Genomic DNA, 6,000 nt, shown 5'->3' on the forward strand with positions numbered 1-6,000 from the left:
TAGCACTTCTGTGTCAGAAAATAAATGGAAGCAGCACTAGAATTATATGATTCTATTGCCAATGAAGTATAAATTAATATTGTTGCTACTCTTTCTGTTGTACAAATGCATGGCATATTTTAGGATTCAGTGACCTTCAATGATGTGCATGTGAAATTCAGCCAAGAAGAGTTGGCTTTGCTGGAACCATCACAGAAACAACTCTACAATGATTTGATGCTAGAGACCTGTAAAAACCTCACTGCTATAGGTAAGACAGCAAATTTTCTTTCACTTTTAAAATAAGGAGACAAGTCTTACTTTGTTATTTATCCTTTTCTATGATTCCAATTGAGAATGAGGAGGAATGAGGTGACTAAATCAGGCATGGTTCTAAGGGTCATAGAAGATAGTGATTTAAGTTTTGCTTTAATAATAATATGATATTTCCAGTCATATATATTTTCTGGTACTCTATTTTAGGATACAATTTGGAAGACCATACCATTGAAGAACATTTTCAAAGTTCTACAAGTAATAAAAGGTAACTTTATGTGCACACTGATATAGATATGAATCTTAAGAAATTTTAATGTGTCCTGGAAGTTTGGTTTTTTTTTTTTTTTGTTTGTTTGTTTGTTGACTGCTTTTTATTTTCTGTTTTTGAAATAGTTTTTTTATTCTGTGTAGCTGTGGCTTGACTTAGACTTGCTTGTTAGAACAATGTGATCTCAAAATCACACAGATCTGCCTGCTTCTGCCTCCACAAATGCTGGGATTAAAGGAATGTACCAGCACACCTGGCTGTGTCCAGGAGGTTTTAAAGAAAAGCAACAGTGTAAAAAGAGCACTGCTTTAAGTGTACTGATGATCATTAAAATCTCATAATTCCACGTACCTCAATGTCAGGTATCTGATTTGTATTGGCAAGGCACTCCCCGAAGATAGAAGAAAATAAAATAATGTTGTAACAGAAAATACCATTGAAATCATATAGACATTACAGCTACTGAGTTAAACTGCCAATCTGTTTAGTCTCATTCTATCTACTCAGATATTGTAAGAGGTATACACATTGAATAGGTGATCACTATGTTTCAAAACCTTCTAATGAGCAGATATTTCATAGTACAACCAGTGTTACACATATTCAGGTAGTGACACTGTAAAGTTTAGTGAAAGGAGCAGGTTATGAAAGTCAAGAATATAATTATGGAGAAACCTTAATCCCTATATGACATGTCTATGATGAACAAAAAAAAAAAAAACGTGTTAATTCAATGTGGGAATCTTTTATTATTCTTGTAATTTAAATTGGTATATCATATGTCACAATGTTTATAAGACACATGAGCATAGAGATATTGAAAGAAGCAGTGTACCTGTGTTTCTCCAAGAATAATTAATTTTGTAGAAGTCCCCACTTTGAGTAGATTTTCTGACTGTGATAAAAGGTAACAGTTAATTGGTTTTGCAACTTCACTGAGAATTCATCAGCAAAATCATACTGCTGAAAATACCTATGAATACTAGAAATTTGGAACTTCTTCTGCTTGTCCTGGCTCACTTTGTAAATGAAGTGTCATTCATACCATACAAAAATTTGTGAATGGGATTGCTTTGGTAAAACTCTGTATCATTACAATACTCTTCATATACACGAGAAAACCTCTTATAGAAAAATGATGCTATAAAAGTGAACCACATAATAAATGTTCTTACCATCACAGAGATCTTCAAAAATACCCATAATGAAGGGGAATGCCATGAATGTAAATAAAATAATAAAAGTTTAAGATTTGATTCTTCTTTATCATTAGACCAAATTATAAAATTCATTCATATAGATAAATATATTTACTAGTGTAATCAAATGACTGTGGTCAATATTTCACATGTGCCAATTATCTTTGCAGGCATGAAAGCAGTCGTACTGAAGAGAAACCTTTTAAACGCACTCTATGTGGTAAATCCTTCCACCATACCACTGTTCTCATAAGCCATGAAAGAACACACACTGGAGAGGAGCCTTACAAATGTAATCAATGTGGTAAAGCCTTTACAAAAAACAGTCAGCTCATACGGCATAAAAGAACACATACTGGAGAGAAACCTTATGAATGTAACCAGTGTGGAAAAGCCTTTGCAGAAAACAGTCATCTCATAAGCCATAAAAGAACACACACTGGCGAGAAACCATATGAATGTAATGAGTGTGGCAAAGCCTTTGCACACAACAGTAATCTCATAAGCCATAAAAGAACACACACTGGAGAGAATCCTTATGAGTGTAACCAGTGTGGTAAAGCTTTTGCAAAAAACAGTCATCTCATAAGCCATGAAAGAACACACACTGGAGAGAAACCATATGAATGTAATGAGTGTGGCAAAGCCTTTACACACAACAGTAATCTCATAAGCCATAAAAGAATATACACTGGAGAGAAACCTTATGAGTGTAACCAGTGTGGAAAAGCTTTTACAAAAAACAGTCATCTCATAAGCCATGAAAGAACACACACTGGAGAGAAACCTTATGAATGTAATGAGTGTGGTAAAGCGTTTGCAGAAAACAGTCATCTCATAAGCCATAAAAGAACACACACTGGAGAGAAACCTTATGAATGTAACCAGTGTGGTAAAGCCTTTGCAGAAAACAGTACTCTCATACGGCATAAAAGAACACACACTGGAGAGAAACCTTATGAATGTAACCAGTGTGGTAAAGCCTTTGCACGAAACAATCATCTCTTAAGTCATAAAAGAACACACACTGGAGAGAAACCTCATGAATGTAATCAGTGTGTAAAGCCTTCGCACATAACAGTACTCTCATACGGCATAAAAGAACACACACTGGAGAGAAGCCTTACAAATGTAACCAGTGTTGTAAAGCCTTTGCACAAAACAGTCATCTCATAAGCCATAAAAGAACACACAATGGAGAGAAACCTTATGAATGTAATGAGTGTGGTAAAGCCTTTGCACTCAATAATAATCTCATAAGCCATAAAAGAACACATACTGGAAAGAAACCTTATGAATATACCCAATATGATAAAGCCTTTGCACAGCTGTCTCAGGAAACATGAAAAAACACACAGTGGAGAGAAGCCTGGTGAGGATAATTAGTGTGATAAAACCTTTGCATATAACAGTCATCTCCTAAGACAACAACACATTCTGGAGGGAAACCATATGAATTAACTGTGTGGCAAAGCCTTTGTACATAACATCTCCTAATACATAAAAGAAAACATACTGGAAAGAAGCTATATGACTTTAACCAATGTGAAAAAACTTTTGCACTTCAGAATCATCCTCACACTCATGAAAGAAATCCTAATGGACAGTGCTTTTAACATGGTGAAACCATTCCATATTTGTATAATCTTCATCATCATGAAAGGATTCATACTGGAGAGAACTTTTGAATATGTTAAAATGGTGAAGCCTTGCACAAATCTAGAGTCATCATCATCATAAAAGTATCCTTACTGGAGAGGAAATATTTGACTATAAGCAATATGGAAAGGCCTTTGTGTTCTTTGGTCTACTGAGATCCAACAGAACTGAAAAACTAGCTCAATGGAAATTACTTCCCTTTTGTGAAGGGGAAGTGGAAAGGGAATAGGGGCAATAGGAATGGAGGGTAGTAATGGGGGAGAGAAGGGAGTGGGACTACATTTGGAATTTAAAGCAAAAAAACTTATTTTTTAAAAAGAATACAATGAATGGTGAATATCAATTACATGCAAAGTATTATAAAATGTGTTTAGGGAAGACTTATTGATAAATCTGATTGTCAACATTTACTGTTTTCAGTTGCCTCACTTTAGACAAGAAAAGTTCAGTCCAGTGGATGAATATGTAGGGAATGGTGAACTAACACCACCCAGGAAGTTCTCTGAGAGTAATATAACAGTGGTAGCCTGTAGAAGTTTCTTTGTGTACACATACCTATTGTTCCAGGGGTTCTATTGAAAAACATCACAACCCAGACTGAAGTTTGAGATGTGAGGGAGGAGGCTTTCTCTTCTATGTATGACCCTACTGCTGGCCTAGTTGTATAACCATGGCAAGGATGAGTTTTCTCTGCCTGACATCATCTGGAGAGTGTCTTTAGACATAGATGCCACCAATCAAGTTTGATACATGGCCTATGACACAGATCCCTGATAACTCTCCCCTCCCTTCAAATATAGGATAATTAGGTTCCATGTTCTTGTTCACATGATAGGAATGTGCTTTTTAATGCAAATCAAGCATCCTTGAAGTGCCCAGTTTTAAACAATTATCTACACCCATCCTTAGAGCATCCCAGTCACTCCCCAAGGGGTACATACCCTCTGTTTTCTGGAATTAAAGTTTAACTTACTTTCTGAGGTGGTTCCCAGAGTGTTCTGATCACTGTTATGCTTGTGGGTCTTCCAAGCTTTATACCTCATCTTCTGGCCCCTCCTTCCTTTCTGGGCTGGTGAGAAACAGCCTCCAGGCAGCAAGAGAACCACGTTCTCAGAAATGCTTGTGATAAAATGTTTTACATTTCATAGCATTTCAAATTTCATGTGTTTCTGGATATGAGATGGTAAATCAAACAGTGTCTTTGGGATGGGACTCTTTAAAATGAGTTATACTTAGTGTTGATTTCACAGTAAGCTTGCAGGCAAGCTTCATGGTATGAAATCTTCTGAGTTGAGCACAGTGGCCTATGGAGGAGAAATAAGAGCAGAAATTTTATTTCCCTGTTTTTAATAGCTGAGTAGTGTTCTGATAATGTATGGGTAGATGGCAGAGGAGGGGAACTCCTCTTTTCAGTGGACTAGGGAAAAGGGAGTGGGGGAAAGAGGGAAGGAGGGTAGGACCAGTAGGAGTTGAGGGAGTAGCCTTTAATAGGGATATATAATGAATAAATTATGAAAAAATAACAATGATTAATAAAATAAAAATGAATTAGAAAAACAAAACTTATAAGCAAAACTTCAAGTCCAGTCTGGGTACCCACCCTCCCTCAAAGAAAAGAAAGAAGACATAAAGAAAGAAAAAAAATTAGAATCTTTGTCTTTGCCACCTTTCTTCCTTGTGAGCTCATTTTTTAATCATTGCCTAATGGAGAACATGCTGCTCTCTCTGAAGTTTATATTTCCATAGACATAGGTTTCATACCTGGAACAAATGGCAGAAGTTCATATTTAACATATCAAAACAGACCTAGCTGCTAATTTTCTCCCAGCAATCCCTCAGTCCTTCCATGTTATATGGTCCTCCAGGCTGGCATAGCGCACCTAATACACTGAATTCTTCCCAGGGCCTGAGCTAAACTCATTCCTCCCTCCCCCATATATAGGCAAACTATTTTGGCTTCCTGGTCCTGTTGAAAGCCATGCAGGAGCAACAGCAAAACATCTGTAGCACTCATGGACTGTGGCTCCCCCGTTAGCATAGTCATGAAGAGTTTGTCTTGGAGAAGCATAACCCCAAGAACTGCTTACACTGAGGACTTTGTGCTGTTGTGGAACATAGCTCTATTTGATGCCATTATGATGCCCATATTCCTCATTTGGTGTCTGTTGTTATGCCCCCATTTTCATTTCTTATGTTGCTGATTTGCGTATTTTCTCTCTGGCTTTTAGTTAGTTTGGCTAAGGGTTTGTCTACCTTGTTGATTTTCTCAAAGAATCAGCTCTTGGTCCCATTGATTGTTTGAATTGTTTTATTTGTTTCTAATTCATTGATTTCTTAGTTTGAATATTTCCAATCATCTACTCCACTTGGGTGTGTCTGCTAAAGTTGAAGTCACACCATAATTCTACCAGACATTTAAAAGGAGCTATAATAATCCTTCCTAAAGTATCAAGAAAAGAGAAGATAAGAAAAAAAAAGAAGAGAAAAAGAAGGAACTCTTTGAAACTGTTTCTAGAAATCCAGTATTGCTGTCATAAGCAATCCAGTAAAAAACAAAAAAACAACAACAAAAGAAAACTACAGGCCAAAACTGTTGATAAAAATAGACTTTCAACC

At 36.4% G+C, this 6,000-nt stretch overlaps 1 pseudogene; it reads left to right on the forward strand.

Annotated features, from left to right (window-relative positions):
* Nucleotides 1–3,017, forward strand: part of LOC132650827 (zinc finger protein 431-like) — a 165,797-nt pseudogene extending 162,780 nt beyond the window's left edge.
* Nucleotides 3,018–6,000: the final 2,983 nt, after the last annotated feature.

Source organism: Meriones unguiculatus (assembly GCF_030254825.1).
Source record: "Meriones unguiculatus strain TT.TT164.6M chromosome 13 unlocalized genomic scaffold, Bangor_MerUng_6.1 Chr13_unordered_Scaffold_33, whole genome shotgun sequence".
Classification (NCBI taxonomy): Eukaryota; Metazoa; Chordata; class Mammalia; order Rodentia; family Muridae; genus Meriones; species Meriones unguiculatus.